The following is a 23,675-nucleotide window of genomic DNA, read 5'->3' as shown; positions in this document are numbered from 1 at the left end:
GTAATTCATTGAAAACCTGCATTCAGAAAAGGAAGAATGGGAAATACAAGGCAGGCATTAGTAGGGGAAGGCATTGAAGGCTCCTTGCACTGGCAGTGTAGTTAATTCCTGTTAGACCATCTGTTAGTGGCTGGATTTGCTCTCTGGCAGGAATTATATTTTTCATTGTCCTCTCTGGCCTTTGGATCCTTCTTTCTGGAAGGCTTATTTTGCTCCATTATGTGCTTTGTCCACATGTGAGTTTGGCAATGAAACAGATGTCCTTTTCTGAGGCTGGAAGCATTAAAATGATACTTTAATGGATAGAGGTTCATTGTATTGAGGACTTGCAGGCTAAGCTTGAAATTATGACTTAAAAGGGGAAAAACAGGAGCAAACATTAAGATACTTCATATATATATATATATATATGATTTTTGTATTATCCTTTGAAGGGTATATATAACTGTTACCTATGAAATTATAAAGAATTTGTGATATTTCCCAACACTCTAAGAAGATGAAATATAGGTATAGAGATTGGTAGGTGGGTAGCTACTTCGCTACCTAGCTAGATGAGAGATAGACAGATAGATATGATAGAAATCAGTACACAAAATTATGAGCAAATATGTACATATAATAAGTAGATGTACACAAGTCTTCAAAGGCACACATTTATACCAGCTAACACAGCTATTACTCACTAATTATTTAGAAGTATGTCTCAATTCCATCACAGATACCTTAGTGCTCCTGCTATTTTCTTCTGCCCCAATCTTCTAAAGCCAGTGTCATGAGACAGAAAGAAACCATGCATATACAAAGTTATCTTCAGCTTGGCAAAACTCCAAAATGGTGGACTTTGAAGCCCTTGCAGGAGCTGACACATCTACCATTCTGTAATCAAGAGGAAGTTCTTATATTTTATTATGAAATAAAGCAGAGCTTATTGAGGAGCGTTTTAGGAAAAAGATTTTAAAACTTAGATCATGAGGATATAAGTAAAGCTTCATTTAAATGTAGCAAGTACCAATATCTTTGATGAAAGGTATCAAAGGTCTTCCTATAAACCAACATTTCAAACACAAAGTGCAAATAGAAGAAAACCGGACAGTCTCTGGCACTATAACATTCCATTTCTCTTGCTTTGAAGGTCATGAAACTCCAGTTGGTCTGTGAAGGACATCCTAATAGTCATTCCTCCCATCTTAGTAGAACAAAAATAATGTCTAAAGATTCCAGAGTAGGAGGCTCCATTCATATTTCCATCCTTTCTCAACTTGGCATTCTCACTTAGAAATACTCTTAAAAGGGTGAGTTATTGTGAAGAAGTATTTTTGATTATATATTTTGTCCAGAGCAATTTTCACTCTATGGCTGAGACTTCATTAAAGTTAATTCAGTGGAAAGACCAGAGACCTCTTGCTACTGAGCTGCCTGGGAGCCAGTACATTGAGCTGCTTCATCCTGAGGTAAAACAGCTTGTATTTCTATCCGACAACGTTCCATGTTATTGGTGTGCTCTAAGTGAATGAGTATAATCTGCCTTTAGAAAAGATCTTCCTTCACTTAATTACAGCTGTTGGTTATATAGACTATTATTCTATTTTATAAAACTCGACATATTACCAGAGGTAATTAATGTACTATACATTGTATTGTATTAAATATCCTGACCCAGAAGTAAAGTTCTACCAGGCTTGATTTCCTACTATGTCTCTCTCCCGGACAAGTGGAAGTCTCTTTTGTCTTGTTTTCCATTTGTCTTTGTATTGGATATCTTCCATGTGTAAACATACTCAATTTCTTCTCCTTGTGAGGCCATTCTGGATTAAGGTTCACTACATAATTATTTTCACTTAGTTACCTCTTTAAAGACCCTATTTGTATTTCAACACATTTTTTAAAATACTGTAGACTAGGATTTTTTAATGGTATTTTAATGAAATGAAATCTAACTCAAAATAATATCATAACGTAATTAACCACTTCAACAGCACGTGATCTGCTCTATAAGGGAACAGACATAAAAATTTTACTATGCTTTGCTACAATGTCATAGGGTCAAATTATCCAGTCTGCCATGTGAGTCTTTACCATCTGTTGTTGGACAATGTCCATTAAGCCAATGGCATTTATTATTAAACTTGCATCAAGAGAGTTAAATTTAAGATAAAATCCGCATCAATTAAGATTAGTTTTAAATACAAACAACAAAGACCCTCAGTTAAATAGGATAGCAGTTCTCATTTAAAGTGATGAATATGGACACTGGGTATAAGGATTAGCTTGGTTCTGCATGGCCTAAGGCACTTGGATCCTTTTATTTTATTTTACTTCTAAAGGCTCTATTTCTAGGACTGACTTTGTGTCCAATCCCAAGTCATTTGGAAAAGAGGAAGGGTCATGGGACTTTGCTGTCATTTTTTCATAGAATCCCTAGAAATTATGCCAAAAATTTCTACTTTCATTTCATTAAGCATGCATCACAATTTGATTCACACACAGCCATGGGGGAGAAAGAGAGCATGCCCTTCTCTCTGGGTCACAAACGCCCAGCTGAGGAAAAAAAGAGAAAATGTAATAAAGTATTGGATCCAACAACATTCTATAATATACAACATTTTATACCCCTAAAAGATTAGAAGAAAATATGACTATTTTAATGCTACATTGATCTAGAGTAAATACAAGGCAGAAGTGAACAAAGAAACAAGATTTCAAGCCAAGTTAAAAAACAAACAGACAAAACAAAATAAAAAACAAACAAAAATCACTATGGACATGTGGTATCTTGAAATTATGGTGGATAGAAGAATTTTGATTTAATCAGATTTCCAATGTCTTAAATACCCTACAAAGTTTTCCTCCATGTATTTTTATACCCTCTTTTTCTTTTTGGGCACTAGAAATCATATAATAACTATAACCAAAAGGAAATATTTTTATGACACTGTTATAATTCTCTTGTTTGTAGTTACAGATGATTTCGAATAAAGGATGTTTAGCAAGGTTAAAAATACAATAAAAATCAAGCACAACATATTTATAAAATGTGCAAACCAACCATCATCAGTACAAAAGAAAGAGTGTACCATCATTAATTCTAACCTCTGATATTAACTCAAAAATACCAGATGAGAAAAAAAAAATTGAGTAAACTAAGACAGAAAGTGATGGATGAAGTTACAGGTAGGAATGGAATTAGTTGGGGACTACTTTACTGAAACAAAATACAAATCCTCATTGTCCTTCATAATTCTTTTCCATATTCACAGTTTATCTACCATTTCCTAACTTATAGTGTTTCATCAGGACACAATAGATTCATATCTTGATATCTTAAAATTTGTTCTGAGTTCTAATGCTTCCCTCATTAATTTCTATAGATATGGCATTTCCAGTATCATTTGGACCCACAAACTGCCTATACAACACACCTATTTGATTATTTTAATATGTAATAGATGCATAAAATATGTCTGAAAGAAAGATAATTGATTCATGTGCCCAAATAACGTAATTATTCTCAGTTTTTTTTTCTTTTGACAAGTCTCAGAGAAATAGACCTGAGAGAAACTAAATGTGAAGAGATTTTATTGGGTTGTGTTAGTTCCTGTAGATGTCAAGACAAACTACCACAAACCAGGTAATTTAAAACAAAATGGATTTTTATCTGCAATTATGGAATATCAATTCACAGAGGACGTTGCTATCTCCATTCTCTCCCAGTTGAGGTGTTATTAACATTTATTGGCTTGTCACATTATACTAATTTGAGTATAACGGTGACATTGCATCTTCTCTCTGTTTCCTTGTTTACAGTTCTTCTTTCAATTTATTTCTTTATCTTACATTTAATTGATAAGCACAAATGGAATAGTGAGTCAGGTTTTCTTTTCTCACCTTGCTGAGAATCTCCTCAGTTAGGGTTTCACACTATCTTGGCATCTTACACAACAGGGAACTGACAAATACTGGGCACTGCTGGTTAAACAAGGATTATCGGAAATATTTCTTCTTTTTCTCCTTAGCCTCCTCTATCTACTTAATATTCATATTTTCACAAATACTTCACCTGTTGCAATATTTTTATGAAGTACTACATCAAAATGTGTTTGTCTCACCTTAGACAATGTTGTCATTTGTCTACCAAGAGTCTCTTTAAAACAATCTACAAAATATTTTATCACAGTTCTTCAAATCTTTCCTACCATTAGCTATCACCCAATTCCAAAGTCATAGCCATATGGTCATATGCTTTTATAAGATTGATCACTTTTCATAAGAAAAGATATTATTTTTCAGTAATGTTATAAACTGTCTCATTAATTGGGCTCTTTAAACAAGTCAAGACATAATAAAAGGTAACTTAGGTTAGATAAGTGAGTTATCAAGGCCACAGTCCCTTTATAAAAATCCTGAAAAAAACTCTTATAACTTTAAGATTACTGACATCCTTTGCTGATTGGTTTATGTGGAATCCCTTAAATCTCTGCCTTTTTGTTAATATTACTCCTTCCAATTCATGTCTTTGTTTATTTTAAAAATTTCTCTTTCTGTATCTCTAAGGGCATGACTGGAATTTGACAAAATTAAATAATCTATATTGATTTCCTCACCTAAAGATCCCTAGCACTATTGAATTTTGCTAAAAATTCTTAAGAGTGAAGCACGTATATGTTCTAGTACAAGGACGAGGCTATAACATTTTTATGGCCACCATACTTTTCACCACAAAACAAAATATCTGTGTGATAAAAGACAGAAGAACTGTCTGGCTGGAAGTGATTGAAACGGTATGGATACATTGAACATCTTTGTTATCAGGGAATGTAAAACAGTTATGAGCTATTTAAAATGTCCTGAAACTAATTGCTCTCCCATACTCCGATGGTGTTAGTACAATTGCTCTACAGCTCGATACATCACTAAAGCTTATCTAGACCCTAGTCACAGATGTGTTTTACTCCCACAAGCTCCCTACAACACAGGCTGTTCACTGCATTTTCAGTTGTGTTCTGAATAAATTCTATCTCCCTTTATTCAACAAAGTTATTAAAAGAATAATATGGATACCATTCTACCATCAACATTGGTGATTTGAAGAAGTTAGCAAGCAAGGCTTATTTGTTTAATAACATACAAGTGACACTTTCTATGTGCCAAAATAAACTGTGAAGATTTAAAATATCAATAACATCAACTTAACCCTAAAAAAATATTGATTTTTTTTGCTTATAAACACATTGAGAGAGGCTAAGGTTATTTATCTTACCCAAGCTAGCAAAATCAGTAATCCTACAAAGCTGGCAAAGAGACAGTTACAGAGATCAAGGAGATGAAGGCAGATGTTAACTTGTTATATTAATTACTGACAGAAGTTCGGAGATTGGCTATGAGAACAATCTGTGACTGCCTAATGCTCACAATAGAGTTGTATTAACCATTCCAACCTTGGACTTCTCAACAGAACAGAGACAGGCTACCTAGTAGAGAGCACAGAGGAAGCTGACCTCTACAGGCCTGTGTTTATTCCCAAGTCAGACTTTGGTCATAGACTCTTACCCTCCTTTGAACTGAATGACTAAAGGATTAGGATAAAGTTCTGGAATGTGACTGAGTAAACATCACTCTATATAGAAAGAGAAAGAGGGAAGGACTGTGTTCTTACTAGACACTCTCACTGGATATATTCAAGTTTCATTCCTGCCTCTTTCAGAATGCTCAAATTTTCTCATTTAATATCTGGTAGGTTTAGTAGGCAGAGAAGTGCATGAATCTCACTGTGAGTGATTCTGTTTTTATTTATATTTGTTTTGTTTTGTTTTAGTTTGGATTGGTTTATTATTTTTATTTTTTTAGGCACGGTTTATATTGTATCCCTGACTGTCTTAGAACTTGCTCTGTAGACCAGGCTGGCCTCAAACTCACAGAGATCTGCCTGCCTTTGTCTCCAGAGTGCTAGGATTAAAGGTGTGCACCACCATCACACACCTGATTCAGTTCTAAATTGAAATTTTTATTTCTAATATTTATTGGTTTTTTTGAGTATTTTGTGCAATGTATTTTGATCATATTCACCTCCATAACCCAACATCCCTGAGATCCTCGTGCCTCTCAAGGCATCCAATATTGTGACTTTTTTTTTAAGTTAAGTATGATTGTACTACCTGTGTGTTCTTAGATGTATGCTCTTACACTGGTGCTTAGTTGATCTAGCAGGTCCAACCCTCCAGGAAAACCAATTTTTCCTCCCCCAGTACATATCAGTTGTGAATTGCTCCTTGTTTGTGGATAGGACTTTGTGCTCACATCCATCTCTACCTTGAGATTTAGTCTGGCTTGAGCTTGGGCAGGTCTAATGCATGCTGTCACTACTTTTAGTTCCTATGTGCACATGTTCCTCTTCCTCAGTGAAATTTTAACATTTCTCTCTGTCCCTGTCCTCATCTTCATCTCTTGTGTATGTGGGTGTGTGGGCATGTGTTTATGTGGGAGGGGGGTTGTCGGTCTGTCTTTGTCTTTCTCACCCACTTCCTCGGCTTTTCAATATTGTTGGTAGGATTTTTACTGGGCAATTTATTTTTACTATTACATATGTAGGAGGCTAAATACTTTATAATTTCTTACTGTTATCACTGAACTATACAGAGCGAGCTTACACTTTTATTTTTTTCCTAAAAATACATTTATTATTATAAAAATATATTTATATTCATGTATATCACAGAATATTTTGGAGGGTATTTGATGAATCATATTCATGAACTCAGTATGTATTAATTAACTGTCTCATTGGTGTTAGTTTGAATGCATTAACATTAAACTCAAGATTTAGCAATAATGCATATGAAAGGAGAAATTAAAATCCCTTCCCCTTGGAATAAGATAAAGCCCAGATTTTAATTCTCTACTTCTTTCTCTTTGTGTTCTGTCATTTTCTGCCTGCATTCTGCCCATTTTATGAGTCTGAGCTGGTGCCTGCCTGACGTCAACTATATTTTCTGTCCTTCTGCCTCTCCTTTTGTGCCATAAACAAAGGGCTTTGATCTCTCTTGTATTGGACGGCACATAAAGCATCTCAGAGGGAAGAAATGAGGGACACTTTACAGAAGGCTTCAATAGCACTTATAAGAAATTAAGTACCTGAATCCAACCGAACCATATAACATACAAATAAATGCTATTAAGCAATATCCATATGTTACTTCCAACATTTCCATTGGATATTAATTTTTATAAAACTGCTTTTACTCTATTTTCTAATTTCAACATATATTACTAGAACATACATGTGCACATGTATTACTCATGGGGCAGAAGCATGGAAGGCTATATATATAATTTAAGATTATAGCTATGCACTAGCTTCGGCTGTAAAAGTTGATTATACAGGAAATCCAAGGCAAATGAGGTTGGATGTTATGTTGTAATCTTAAAGGAAGGCTAAAGATGCTGTCTAAGGGCTCAGTAGGATATCAGTCTTATGTCTAAGTGACCTCAAGCTGTATTACTAACTTTGGCTCTGAGATCATTAAAGTCCAAGTCTCTCAGATTGTAAGATATATTTTCATAAACTCATACTACCACATTACACTAAGACATAAAGTGAAAATAGTAATGCAGAGATATTCTTTTATTAGTAAAGCGAGTTTAAAAGAAGTGTAATGGTTTGGAAGTTTGATTCTTTTTGCTCCAATATAATCTAGACAGAACTGATGAATGTACATTTTGATTAATTTTTATTTTTTTAATGTTATGTGCATGAGCATTTTGTCTTGATATATGTAAGTGTACCTTGTGTGTTCACGATGCCTGAAGCAGCTAGAAGTGGATATATCACCCTTGGAACTGGAGGTACAACTGTTTGTGCCTTGCTATATGGACACTCACATACTTGGATCCTCTATAAGTCAGAGTTGCTCTTGACTCCACAGCTGTCTCTGCAGCTCCAATATTTTAAGAGAACGTACTTAAACTCAACTGGTACACCATCCATATTTGTTTAGTGAATGAATGAATGATAACTAACAAAATATTAGAAATTCCTAGTAGCTTTATTTTCCCTAAGCCTTGTCTTTGTGGTTGAGATAATCACTTCTAACTTCTTGAAGTACTTTTGCCAGATGCTTTTCATTTATCTTTTCTAGATGCATCCCTAATGCTAATTCATTTAAGAAATCTTCCTAGTATGACATTTGACATATAGCTCCTGTCACAGAAAAAAGTACAGTGTTCTGTTTTCAGTAGTAACATTGAGAATCATTCCTTATTCCTAGCTCTAGTATAGAAATATAACTCTCCATATTTGGCATCAAACAATTAAACATCACTTCAATCAAACAATGGCTAATGCCATTGTATTTCATCAATAAATAGAAAGCTTTTCTCTTTCTTTGTGTGGGTGCATGTATGATTTCATATGGGTGAGTACACATTTGCATGTGTGTGCTCATAATCATATGTATGCACACAGAGGCCAAAGGTCCAGCTGTGTGTCATACTCAATTACTCCCTTCCTTACTTTTTGAGACAGTCTCCAAAGCCAGAACACACATCTTTAGCTAGGCTCTTTGGCCTATGAGGTCCAATTTACCTGTTCCAGCTCCATAGAGTTAAGATTACAGATTTATGCTGCTGTAAAAATTTGGCTTTTACATGACTTTCTGAGGATCTGAACATAGGTTCTCATGCTTACACAGCTGGTAATTTATTGGCTAACCAAACTCCCCAGCAGACAGATGGTATTCTCACCTTCTAACATTTGAGTACCATTATTAAAAGGTAGGTGTTAACTCTGCTATTTTTATGTTCAGTCTGGCTGTGGGCATGCTTACAGAATTTTTTAAATTCTGCATCATATGACATTTTTCCTGCAAATAAGTTTTGGGTTTTTTGTTCTTAGTAACACAGCTCTGTCTTCCCCCTGTTAAAAATCACAACTTCCAAAAGAACTGCCATCTTAAACCTAAGTAAGGTCAATACAAGGCAAAGGATAACATAGGAACTGAAAGAACATAGAGAATAAAGACTTTCTTTGAAAGTACAGACTTTCCACTAAAGAATGTATTCAGTACTCTACATAGATGTAAATTTTCACTTAACAGTTTTTATAATTTCTGCAGAAGAAGATTCAAGATTTTACTTTTCTGAGGATTTGAACTCAACTTTATTGCAGCACTAGATCTTATTTTGTACTTGATTGTCATTTAAATAAGAGTATTAAGAAATAGGCTTTCACATAGTAAATTACACCTCTGTTATTGTAACTCAAAAAATAAAAAAAAATATAAAGACTTAAAATTGTGTAAAATTAATCTTGAGCTTTCTTCCATGGCACCAACTTCCTTTCAGACAAGAACATATATACACTTGTCATGAAATAAAGGCTATTGTGTCTCTAGGTATATTCAGCTATTGCTTAGATTGTTTCTAATACAAGGGGTGCTAGAATATCTGTGTATTCACATTAAGATATGTATTTGTATGAATCCATGTGAATCCTGATTATGTTACTTATCTAATTTGCAAAATGTTATTTCATGGAAAAAGAAATTTCTTTAATTGAATAGAATAAATCTACAACCTCACATAAGTTTTAGTGTTATTCAAATAAGACATTTATACTCTTACCCTTGTATTTCAAATGTGATCATATATACCGAATAAATAATACTATTTGTTCTTTTATCCAAGTAAAGTATAGGACTACGCATTCTTCAAGTTAAATCTTGGCTTTTTTTCTACTCTAGAAGTCTGGTCATACAAAGATCTCTAAGCATTACAGTAGAGTATACCCTATCATAAGTCAGCTTGGGCTTTTCCCATTGGGAAATTTTTTTTCTCTTACTCAAAAAATAAAATGAAATGAGGAAAACCTGGTATTGTTAAGGTCACATTAATCTATAATAAATTAGCTTTTAATGTGCTAAATATTAAGTCCACCCCAAAAGCTCATCACTCTTCATTTTACGCTTCAGGTAAATGAGTCTGGGAGACAGATAGCTAACCAGGAAGCCGTCAGTCTTCAATGCCCAGATGTAGCATAAAAGAAACGGACATTAGCTGAAGCTCACAGTAATCTCAGAGGATCTTTACAGGTATTGGCTCAGCCATAAATTGACAAAGAACCTTGTTTGCCCTCAGCTGTCAAGAACCATAAGAAAAGATGTTTAAAAGGTTTTGAAAAACTAATGCATGGTCATTTCTGTAAACACCCCTGGTGGCACACTGCTTGTATTATTTCCGTCTCCTGGAAGCACTGTGAATACAAGTGCTAAAGTTTCAGAAAGAGATTTTCATAGTAATAAATATTCCATCCCCAATTTCAAATAATCCTCAGGTTATATTTAAGAGTTATCAGAGGAGTTATATTGAAGACATTTAACTTTATATTGAGGAGTAAATGTATCTAACACTGAGTAGTGATAGTATTCCTGAAATTAATGTCATTCTTATTATATAACTGTTAAAAATTAATTATATGTTATAAATTGACTATTTTATAGACTGGATCTTAGGTTCTATGAAACTGAGATTCATCAAGTTAATATCTAAAAAGTTCCCTGCAGTAATAAATCTCAATATTAAAACTTTACCCCCTTTATTAGAATTAGTCACTTACATACACAGCCTTATAAGGACACAATGAGAGTATTTTTTATTAATCTTTATGATATCATGTAATTTTTCTTATTCATTGGTTTTATTTTCAAGTGAAATTTCATGTCAACTACATCAGTTTCACCTGTTTTAAAATAGCACGTTAATAACATTTCTTAAAACACCTTATAATAAATTTATACAATTTAATATTTTGCCCTTTCATTGATACTAGCTCTACATACTTATCTGGTGGCTCATCCCTGGAAGAAAACTGATTTTACATCTATCAACAGTCATTAATTTTATGTAACTTGACATCAACTAGTGCAGCCTTGTGTGATTTACTATACCCGCACTGGCATGTCAACTGATGTTATTATTGGACAGATATTGCTAGGAAACCTGTTGGTATTTCACTGGAACATCTTTCCTGTCATATATAGAAAACACGACATCCCAGTCGATGTCATGATTATCATGCTTTTATGACCTTTCCTCCCACGCTTCCATTATCTTCTCCCAGCCTTAGGTGTATGGTTGCATTGTTGGTATATCAATTTTGGTTGCACACAGCATAGTCACTTCATTGTCCTCTGCATTTCCAACAGATGTAGATTACTGTAATGGTCTATATATGACTTGAAAGGAAATGTCTTTAATTAGGGGTGATAGCTACCCCTTATCTATGAGTATAAAGGTAAGTATTTAGAATGCAGTTAGGAACTAGAATAGTTTAGGAAAGTGGCAATAGTAGGTTTTCCTCTAAGGTACTTATCCTTGCCAGCACTAGATATGTGGCTATATTTACAGTATCAGTCATTAATTCCCTTCTATTGAGCAGGTCTTATAAAACTGCCCCGTTATACCCTTGAGATAGTGAACATGAGAAGATGAACATTGTGGTGATATTTTATTTGTATGTTAATAAATAAAGTTTGCCTGGAGATCAGAGGACATAGATAGCCATCCATAAATAAAAGTCAGGCGGTGGTAGCACATGCCATTAATCCGATCACATGGCAGGCAGAGTCTCTGTGCTTTCAAGTACACAGCCAAGCATGGTGACACACACCTTTAAACCAGTACCAACCACAGAGACCTGGAGGTCTGTACAGACAGGCAATGATGAAGAAGTGAGGTAGCTGGACTAAGAGCCAATGAGAAGGCAGAATAGCAAAGCAATAAAGCCACAGGTTAGACAGAAAGAAACTGGTTCTCTTGGGAAGCTAAGGCAACATGGTGAGCTAAGGTTAGTTGGTGGCTATCACTATTGCTCTGATCTCTGTGGCTTTCATCCCTATAGTTTGCTCTGTGTTTCTTATTTAGTGAGACGGTTTAGAAATTTGTCTACAAGAACATACCTTCAATTTTTCCGAATCAGTAAAATTAAAATACTTAAAATGATTATCTTGCCAAAATCAATTCACAGATTCCAATGCAGCCCTAGTTAAAAGCCCACAATATGCTTCAGATAAAATAAAAACCAACAAAATGCATATGAAACCAAAACAGACCCAGGAATAGCCAAAGTAATATTGCATAAAATGAACAATGTTAGATGGATTATCATAGCAGGTATTAAACTGCATTGTAGTTAGAGTTTTTTTGCCTGGCCCACAGTCAGGACAAATCTCTCTCACCCGCCAGTCCCAAGCCGCTCAAACCCGATCAAGTAAACACAGACATTTATATTGGTTTCAAACTGTATGGCCGTGCAGGCTTCGCGCTAGGAACCCGCCAGTAGCTCAAACCGGCAGCTGTCGCTCATTTGAGAGAGACAATTAGGAAGCTGTTTTTAGCTCTGTTTTAGAATCTTTTTTTTTAGGTTTTAGGTGGAAACTCTTGCCCCACGTTGGGCGCCACTGCATTATAGAGCTATAGTAACACGAACCACATAGCACTGGCACAAAATAGCCATGAAGACCAATGGAACAGAATCAAAGACCCACACGTTGGTACACATAACAACAGTCATCTAGTTTTTTACAAAGTTGCCAAAAATACACAATAGAGAAAAGACAGTCTATTTAACAAATGGAATTGGGAAAGCTGGGTGTCTGAATGTCGAAGAAAGAATTTAGACTCCCTGATTTATATTTATTTAAATACTGCTGCAAGCAAAATGCTACATCAACCATTGTTATTTCTAAAATTGGACAATGAGGGAAAGGTACTAAATTTTTAATATAATGTAAGATTTGATTAGGCTATGCCATTTGTGAAAGGTATTGGAAGGGTACAAATTAGCTGAAATTAAGGAAAATTTATCACAGTATATCTTTTGAATTATGGTGAATCTTGAGGTTAGTTTTTTGTAGTTGGAAGATTTCCTGTGTCCCAGCCTGCTGGCAGTCAGAACAAACCTCTCCTACAAGTGTCCCCAGCTAAACACACAGAGGATTATATTAATTATAACTGCATGGCCATGGCTCAAACTTTTTGCTAGCTAGCTCTTATATATTAAATTAGCCCATAACTATTAATCTATGTATCATTACATGTTCTGTAGCTTTATCTGCATCCCATTACACATTGCTCCTTGGGAGGCTTACTGGTATCTCTCCCTACCTTCTTCCTGTCTCTCTGTTTGAATTTTCCACCTGCCTCTAAGCTGCCTTGCCATAGGCCAAACAGCTTTATTTATCAACCAATTAGAGCAACACGTTTTTACAGTGTACAGGAAAACATTCCCCCATCAGTTTTTTTTTTGTTGTTGTTGTTGTTTGTTTTTTGTTTTTCACAACAGGGTTTTTCTGTGTAGCTTTGTGCCTTTCCTGGATCTCACTCTGTAGACCCGGCTGGCCTCGAACTCACTAAGATCCACCTGCCTCTGCCTCCCGAGTGCTGGCAGTTTTTGATGTGTGTTGCAGTGCAAGTGCTGGTGTAGGGATTTCATTATTTCTTGAATTAGTGTTTCTTCAAGGAAACAAGTTAGGATACTAACTACTACTAGTGCTAAAAGTACTAATACTACCAATATCATTATTATTATTATTATTATTATTTGGATGTGATATTGTTGGTGTAAGCACATGCATGACATAAAAAGAGGACAGATGATTCTGGGACTTGGTTCCTTCCTTCACCATGGATTCTGGGTATTGAACTTGGTTTCTCAGGCTTAAGCAACAGTCACTTTCCCTTGTAGAGCCTAGTTACAGGACCTAGGATTCTTTTTAAGTAATCTCAGCATTGTTTAGTAAGGGAATGAGGATTTACATATAAATCAGCCATTTGTTCTCTGTTTTCACATGGTGTTTTCTAAGCCTGAAACTATAGCACTGTCACCATGCAAGACGGTCAGTAATCATTTTTATCACTGTTCCGTGTTCCCAGGGCATATGTCATAATTTCCAAAAGTCACTCAAATTCCTGTGTCATTTTTCTACTCTTTTTTGTCTATCCTAGAAGATTAATTGCTGATCCCTAAGTCAGTGAGACTATCAAACTCATCATTGGAAGACTTTTAAAGTGGGACACTTAGTCTTTTAAATGTACTTTTTCAGAAATGATACCTCAGATACAGTAGATACTGCTTTAGTAGCAGATTACTCTAATTATATTATTATAGACTTGCTTTGTAATGAACAAAACTAGGTAATTTATAAAAATAAAAGCACAGCGAATCAAATTGTTCAGTATTCTCAAGTTGTCTCCTGCGGGTGCTGTGGCTGGTGCCAGTGTGTTCTTGTAGTTTATCTGAACTGCTTTGTGTTTTACCTTGTGAGTGAAGTGTATGAGTAAGTACTCAAAGGAGGAATTGTACAAGAACTCCATTTCTGTGACTGTTAGCCTCCCTGGTAACTCAGTCAGCTGTACTAAAACAAAACAGAAATATTTTTAATCACCAAGGTGATTTAGAATAATCTGACTCAAAAGCATAAGTGGAGGTGGTTAGTGTGGTTAAGGAATGTCTAATTCCTAATCGGTACCAATAGATGTTAGGCTTCTATACCCTCCCAGCATCCTGGTTGAAATAGCTCTATTTCCCCTGATACTTATTGTTTGAAGGTACATTGCTAGAGTAGCTTACTTATATTTAAAATGGAGAATTCTATTTGAATAGTTCAGTACCCAACCTGTCTATAAACCAAGGAAGAAATATAATTTATACTCATATAATTATTAATAGCTTATTTGTAAATAATCTAAGTATCTAAATGATTGTATTTTTCTCTGAACCTAATTTTTATATTAGTGGTTGTTAAATGAATATCATTACAATGCTGGTATTATTAGGAAGGGGACTTTCTTGATTTTATATTTCTTCTCACATAAAAATTCTTTTTATTCATTTAAAAAAAAAACTTGAAACTAAATTTACCCAAGGTCACATGAGTCTCAACTGGAAGTGATGGAAATGTACCCTCTTTTAAGTTCATTAACACTGAATTTTAATTCAATCTCTTTACAAGTATAGACAGATTTGAATTTAAAGACGTTGAGACGTGTATACAGATACTAACTTTCACACTTTATAATAAACTGCTAATGTAATAATGTGACAAACCAACATCATCAGTAAAATTATGAAGATGCAAAGCAGATGGCCAAAATTGCTAGTAGGTGTAAGAAACATGCATCACACAATGGCAAAAAGAAGCCATGAGACATTCATCATGGCACATCTCTGAAAGTTATAGGAATTTCTAGGTGTCTGGGGCTGCCTCTGCAGGAAAGTGACAAAGCCCATTCAAGATAATTTGCTGAAATTATACATTATTTGTATCATCATATGCGCTTATTGTATGTTTTATTACATCTTTCTCTTCTTAAATTTATGTTTTCTATGAGCCATCTTAGGCGATATTGAAAATCTAAGCTTCATTTTTTTTAATGGGTTGTCATAATGTAGTCATGGATGATGTGGAACTCACTATATAAACCAGGCAGTCTTCTATCTCAGAAAGACCCTCCTTCCTCTGTCGACTGAGTCTGAGATTAAAATGTACACCAACATACATGGGCCCTTTAAATTTTATTATTGTAAAAAATATTGGTGGTAAATCTGAATTAGAAGGAACTAAGTAGTTTTGATCACAGGTACCCAAAATGGAAAATACTTGAAAAAGGTAAAATCTTGTGCTAAGAATTAAATATATCAAACTTTGTATCACCAAACAAGCATAGAGAACATAATGATCTAGATAAACAAGCTTTGTCTCTTGATATTTGGAACACTCTTTACCAAGAGAAACAGGATAGACAATTGGCTACAACATTATTGCCTGAATAATAACAGATCCAACTATAGAAATTATACACTATAGAAATAAAACACTGCTGGGCAGTGGTGACACACGCCTTTAATCCCAGCACTCGGGAGGCAGAGGCAGGCGGATCTTTGTGAGTTCGAGGCCAGCCTGGGCTACAGAATGAGTTCCATGAAAGGCGCAAAGCTACACAGAGAAGCCCTGTCTCGAAAAAAAAAAGAAAAGAAAAGAAATAAATCACTGGAGGAAAAGAAATTGAATTGTGTATCATCATATTAAGTTTCATATTGGAAGAGGTCACTAAGTGGCAAACTGAAAGGCTGAAAATAGAATAGAATTAAAGATAACTTTTTCAGTTTTCGTTGTATCCTGCTTTTAGGATTTATGATTTTTATATTAGATGTTTGTTAGAGGGACTTGCTCAGTGGCCTTGCCTAGATTTGAATGTTTGGACTTGAGTGTCATGATTTTTCACTGACTTCAAGTCAGTATTTGAATATATGCATAATATCTTTAAAAGCTCTAAAAGGGCAATAGGCAAGTAGAATACCCTTACCCCATTTACATTTTGATGAACATATTTCAGAATGACACTTTCCCTCAAGAGAAACAGAATCACTGTAATCCACTCTATCTTTTTTTATTTCTTTGTATCAAAATCCATTGTGCTCTGTTTTTGAAATGAACATTGTCATAATTTATCTTCTTTATTATCACAGAGGAAACAAGCAATCCAGGAGCATAGTCCCTAATATTTTTTACATAATACCTTCTTGAATCTCATTTGCATGACTATGAATATACTTAGTGTGCTTAAAGCCAATTATCTAATGTTTTCTAAATTGTTCAAGGCAGTAAGCCAGATTTTTCTAAGTCATAAGAATATTCATTTTGACAGTTGATACCATTTGAGATTTCTGTATTAATTATTCTGTTTACATAAAATGAGCTTTGAATCATTGTGCATTCTTATTACACACATTCTAAAAATTACCCAGAAATTACATGGATTGCTAAAACAGTATGAGATGACTAATTTAATTTAATGTAATGCAAATATATCATTGTTCATGTATCACAAAATAGCATCACTAGACTTAGAATAAATAGCTGATTTTAAGGGGGTAAATATTTCTAAATATAGATGACATTGGAAAATAATGATTTCTCTATGAAAATATAGATTGATAGTTATTGGTTTCACTAATATTCTATCATTCCTGTTGTTACCAAATAACCATTTGCTCAAACTACAAGATCAAGAAACATGGAAACTAATATTTCAAATGAAATTCTGTTCCATATTTGGACACTAGTAAAAAAAATGGTATTGGCTCCACTTTTTTTAGTATTTTACTCCAGAGATACACAATAAAAGAGAATTTGAGAACAAATAATTTAAAACATATAAATAAATTTTCATAAGTTAATGCTTTAGACAGAAGTAGTGTGATGTATACTTAAAAATTCTTCCATCGGTGTTTTGTTAATCGATTACTCTGGTGTTGTCTAAGGAGTTTTACTGTTACCATTTCATAGGAACTCAAAGATCTACTCCTCAGAAGGCTCTGTGGGTTTTCCCATTTCTTCCCTTTGTCTAGCTGTAAGCCTAAACTGTATTCTAATAGTGAATTACTACAAATGTCACAGCTAAAATTGGTATTTATAAAGTTTAACTGTGCTTCAGAAATTATACAAATATTAAACACATTCCACCACAATGTCATCAAATAGTTCTTTGAAAGGTATGATTCTTCCAATTAACAGTGAAGAAAATAGATCAGAATGGAAGATAAAACCTACAACTTGAAGTACCAATCCTATGAGCTTAGTATCTATAAAAAATTATGTTTTCTAACATGTTACTAGTCAGTCACTCATGTCAGAGACCTGCATCATGTCCAACACAGGATTTAAACATGGAACATGAACAAGGAGACCACAGCTCCTAACTATGGTATTAGCACTAAATCAATTTAGAACACCATTGAAGCTTACAGCTAGACAAATGGAAGAGATGGGAGTGTTCTTAGTGCTACTGAGGCATGGTCTTTGGAGTTCCTAGGAAATGGGAACATTATCACTCCTAATCAACTCCAAAATAATAACTTCAGTATATGAGACATGGAACTTTAAATACAGCTTGTTTTTCTGATGAGAGAGAACTGTGTTCCTTCTCTAGCATCTGGCAGTCCATCCTTTTCCCACATTTCGTCACAAAGAGTTACTGAACCTCTGCTTCATGCACAGACGATGTGAATCTTCTTGTTATTATAACCTGCTGAATTAACATCATCTTAGCAGGTTGTACTTTAATCATCATGGATTTTACTTCCCCTATGACTATATTAATTTTCTTCCTACAGTTTTCTAGCACCTTAGAATATTTATCTGACTTTCTGATGCATTTAACCTCCTAATATCTACCTGTATTTGTTTTGATTTAATCTATATATCCTTAAAATTATAACTACAAAGTAGTAGTAAAATTTATAGGGTGAAAAAGAAAACAATATTCATTATATTCTTTAATGACTTTACAAGATATTTCATACTTCAAGAAATTTACTTGACTAATACAAGTACATATGTGAATCCCTATATTTTGGAATTTAGAAAAAAAATGGAATGACAATTCTTTTAGCTTGAAGAAGAATCATATTTAGTGACTTGAGAATAACTTATTCCAAAGTATAATGATAATTTCAACGTATTTTGTAAAGACTTTTCTAGTAAGTTTAGAAGAGATTTGAGATCTATATGAAAATATGCAGTCCAGCATCATCAATTAAAAAACAATCCAAATATTATTATAAATGTATTTATAAAATGATCTTATAGACCTTTTTATTTAGAAATTGTATCAGTGATCATTTTAAGTAACTTCAGTCCTCACTTGTAATTATTTATTTTTGTCTTCCTGAAACAAAAGTTTATATTTCTTCCAGCTTTATACATTTTATGATCTTACTTGTCAAAGCTACTTTTCATTCACATATATGTCTGCTGTAGTTGAGTTATGACAGTGCCTCTTCTGTTAATGGTAGCATTCCAAACTATTTATCATTAACCAAATGAAAAAACACTACATAAATATCTGCAAGGAAATAGTTTTTGGTCAAACTGTAGTAATATATAAGATTTATATTTATCAGGAAAACTATGAATTTTAAGAATGAGGCAAAAGTCCTTCAGCTTATTCCCTTGCAATACATTAACACATTTTTCTTGAATTTCAGTGGCACCTGAAATAACTGACTCTGTACTCACACAGTACATTTACTTGCACATGTTGCAATAGTTGCTTTTTGGAATGATGTTTACTACCAAGACTTAAGGTTAATAAAATATAAAACTGAAACAGATTTCACTATTAGTGGTGGAACAAGCATTATTTGCCACGAAGAACTATCACAGTCTTACATTTTTCTTTACTAATAAGTGAAATATTATTACTCCGTTGTTTAGTCTTTACAAGGTTTCCAGCACATTTAAGTGGGCGATGCAAGCAACATCATATGGATTTCTGAAGCTCCATGTCACTTTCAGTATTCCCAGGCACACTAATTCAAATGCAGTGTTAATGAACTTTTACACTTAGGGTTAGGGTGATTGTATCCTACTTACTTTATCTGCTGGGGAAATACAACACAAGTGTTATAACAGCTGATGAATTAAAGACTTTTCTTAAGTATTACTCACAACTAAAGACACCATGTTGGAGATTTTTATGGGAGTTGAAAAGGGTGGACTATTGAAATGTAGATGCTTAGGAAGGGAAATGGGGAGGGGGAGATCTTTTCTCTGTATTGTGAGCTTTTTAGTTCCACTAGTTCAGTGAGAGTAGAGCTCATGACAACTTGTCGACACTGTCCCAGTTCTCTCGGAGGCAGCTGTAAATGAGGAGGCACCAGACCCTTACTGTGCTGGAAGCCATCCTATTCCACCAGGAAAGCTCATTTTAGAAGGAAACTGGCACTCTTCAGGACAGTGTGCAAGATAAACTGTGTTGACATGGCCTTGTTAAGCTAATGGATTGGCACACTTTTAATAAACTCTGTTTTATCCAGGGATATTCTCTCTTTGTGACCCAGTAAATACTATTTAATATGTAAGCTTTGCTAGACAAGAGAAGTCCAATTACTGAACATGTAAAATTGTAGGCGAGAATGGCATGAGGGAAGAAACACAATGACACTGTGTTCACATTAATATTGAATTAAATTACTACATAACCCAAAGCAGAAAACTGTACATTGTCTCTGGAAACACACTGAACACCTACCTATGAACCAATTGTCAGAAAACACGGAGAGATCCTCTTTAATGCTGGCTTGTTTCCTTTAGAAGATTCTAGAGTATCTCTGTTGTTAAGACATTGTATTTACTAATTTAGCCAAACTAAATTCAAGTTTCTGTTACATGATTCCTAAACCATCTTTACTAATGTACTATGTATTTGTCAACATGGTAGCCACCTTAATGTAAGTAATCTGCTGTTATTCCCCCTGGATCAAGTGAGTTATTTGTTTCTATTTTAAATAATCCTGATATTGATTCTACCTTAAAACTAAACCCAAAAGGTGTATAAAGATATGCATATCACACTTAGTTTCTCAAGCTCCAAATGTTTTCCAAATATGTAAGGATGAAGTAAAAAATACTTATACTTTCCCAAACTATTGTTTACAGAATGGTTTCTTTCCACATGCCAAATTTTCCTTGCTCTGGGAAAAAACTCCCTTCTAAGTCCTAGAGTTTCCTTTTACTTCTCTTATATTAGATGTATGGTACATAATACTGTACATATCTTCTCACTAGAATTGTTTCTAAAGCCAGGTAATACACATAATACATAGAACAGATTTTCCATTAAAAATAGTACTCACATTGATTAACTAAAATATTGAGCAAAACTCTGGTCAAAGCATTGGTTAAACTAATTGTATTTAATAATTGTTATTTTAAAATTAAGAAAAATATACAGAAAAGACATAATTTGAAAAGGAAACTCAGGGCTAAACTAATTTTCACATGTGAAAACATCATAATTTATATTAATTTATTAATAAAAGAAAAATATATTCTTTCAGCTCTGAAAATAATGCACTATTTCCATTATATCTTACTCAATTATGTTGTTTATAGAAACATGGTATATATTGGTATAATTTAGGATGGTTTTTTCATTGTATAATCATACATATATAACTATATGCATTAATTATTTTGTAGGCTTTTGTACTTGAAATCAGAACCAGTTCCAAGTCATTTCTAAGTTCAATAGTTCATAAATACTTCAATTTGGAAATATTAAACTGTCAAATAAGTATAATTATTAAATTCTCCAGCAATTGAAATAAATCTTTATAGAGAAACATTCTAGCCAGCAAGGACTTTTCTACATTTTTCTTAGTATATTCTGAGCTACAGTAAATTCTCTCCATGAATTTACTTATCATGTAAGACATTACTTCCTGCTGTTACTTGCACATGCTTGCCTATAGATCATTACTGTATCATCCACATAGAACTCCAACTTTGTTAGACGTCTTCCTGCATATTTATTTACAGCAAGGGTCACCCAGGTGTGTCCCCAAGAGTGCTGATTAGTTCTATCAGCTTCCCAAGTTTTTCTAGCTATTGTTTTCCAATAGTTTTCTTACTCTTGACAGTACAAAGGGAAAATACTTTAACTCCTCCTCAACTTGTACAAATGACTTTTCAGTTTTTGATTATGGTATATTTTTAGCCAGTTTTCTCAAAAATCTCAAAGTTTCCTGTGGAATGTAGGATTAAATTATGTCTATATTGTTTCTAAGATCCTTACTAAAGAATTTAGGAAACATAACTGTGAAATTTTTGAATTTTAAAATTTATGAATATAGAACTTGGAGATAAAACTCCTGGTAGAACTCTTACTCTGTATATGCAAGATACTGGGTTCAGTTACCACTACTTCAAAATGAATTAAAAAAAAAGAATTAAAATGAGAAAAGTATTAATATTGTATATTATTATTTATAAATAATCAAATAGTTATACAATGAATTCATTTAGAATAATTCAGAATTTTATAAAATATTAGCATTTCTTTGTATCATGGAAAGCATATACGGACTGAAAGAATACTTCTCATACATAATCATTTTAATATTTATTAATATGGAGTCTCCATTACTTGTCTACTTAGTAGTCACTGCTCAGTTAGTCACATGTCTTCTCTGCTCAAAGTTGTCAGTGAGTTCTTAAAATCTAAATTTTAAAGAACATATATTCAAAATCATTTATGGGGACCCACGCTTTTTTGGATAGTAATTTGATAAAACTGAAATCTATCATTTGGCTAGACACAGTCTTCAACAACAGAGAATAAATACCTTCTTCAAGGACTGCTGAGCTATCTGTAAACTACATTTAAAAATGTACACAATTTCGATGTAGGTTTCCTATCTCTTTGCCTTTAACTCCTTTCACACATCCCCTCTGCACTTCACCCTGAACCCAACTCCCACACCAGAACCTCTTCCATGATGTTCCCTGAGCCTAAGTGCTATGAGTTGTCCTGTAGATACAACTGGTGATGGGCAACCCAGGTCGCTTAGTCTCTATTTTGATGATTTGTAGATCTCTGTAGTAGCTTTAGTTTGCTTCAAGAAGAAGCCCCCTTTGAGGAAATTTGATAAGAAAGCTACTCTTCTCACAGGTATGGGAATAAACTTTTAGAATATAGTTACAGGTTTTGCTGACTTAGGAAAATATTAGTAGTAGTATTTTAGTAATATTATTTAGTAGTAATGTTCTCTTCTGTAGTGTCTATGACCGCTTCAGCCTTGAGTAGTTGCTTAGTTTTACATTATCAGATATGAATGAATTCTGGAAGGGTTTTCTTAAGCAATGAGTGCCCTTATAGCTTATTCAAACCCAAGCTGCCAGTCCTAAACATGTGTTTATTGGATCAACAGTAAATGTACTCAGTAAGTTTCATTTATATCTAAAAGTAATAACTGTAAAAGAAAAACTTTGTGAACCTGAAAATGGAGGGTTAGGATGAGGGAATAGAAGAGGTGGAAAGGATGCAATAGCAGCATACTCATGCAAGAAATTCTAAAAACAATTTAAAATTTTTTAAATTGTTAATCACAATAAGCTAATGGCATTTCATTTTGTCACCATTCAATTTCCTTAGAACATTTTCCATTAAAATCCCAAAGTTATTTATCTTTTATAATCTGTGATTTATTATTATTTCTTTGCATTTTCTCATATTTATACTATGTTTAACAGATCTTCAGTCCATTTACACTTTTAAACATACTAATTAGTAAAAAGTAGGTGCTTTCCATATATATTTTGTCTGAGGGTAATGGTATTTTTAGGGAAGCCTGAGAAAATTGAGATGATGATCAGGTTTTAGGAAAACTAGTTGTAACATTTGTTGCCCAGTCTCAGTACTGTTCCCATGCAGAGGGATCAGTATATATGTCACCTGTCTGGTAGTCTTTCTTGCTTTATTTTAGCCAAGATTTTCAGGAGGTTTTCCTCAATCAAACCTAATCTCTATTAATCTTGAAGGAATCCACAACCTTTCTAGTTCTGTGGGAATAAAAGCATAACCTCTTTCCCAACACAAACCATTTTCTGAATTCCATTTTAAAGTTAAGTCATACCTAACACATCTAGGCTGGTTTAGTTCAGCAGTCCCTTGTACAATCCCGTATCTCTCAGCAGCTGTCATTCGCTCATCAGTGTTCAAAAAATTCAAAGTTAATACAACACTATACAGGATCCAGACCCCTTGTGTGTTTCCCATCTTTATGTGTTTTTTTTCCTTTACATTATTTTGCCCTCTCTTTAAAGACTTTACCATTA

At 33.9% G+C, this 23,675-nt stretch overlaps 1 protein-coding gene across 5 annotated transcripts in view; it reads left to right on the top strand.

Moving 5' to 3' along the window:
• The window catches only part of Cdh12 (cadherin 12), a 988,903-nt gene that overhangs the window by 403,359 nt on the left and 561,869 nt on the right, over positions 1 to 23,675 (top strand). Inside the window, exon 3 of one of the 5 annotated variants that reach the window (XM_052743069.1) lies at positions 9,966 to 10,085. The exons of the other annotated variants lie outside the window; for them this stretch is intronic. The gene's annotated coding sequence lies outside the window, so the exon portion shown is untranslated. The remainder of the gene's footprint in view (positions 1 to 9,965; positions 10,086 to 23,675) is intronic. 5 annotated transcript variants of the gene reach the window in all.

This window comes from Peromyscus californicus, unplaced genomic scaffold (genome assembly GCF_007827085.1).
Source record: "Peromyscus californicus insignis strain IS unplaced genomic scaffold, ASM782708v3 Scaffold_18__1_contigs__length_77618521, whole genome shotgun sequence".
Classification (NCBI taxonomy): domain Eukaryota; kingdom Metazoa; phylum Chordata; class Mammalia; order Rodentia; family Cricetidae; genus Peromyscus; species Peromyscus californicus.
This window is presented reverse-complemented; position numbering and strand designations above follow the sequence as displayed.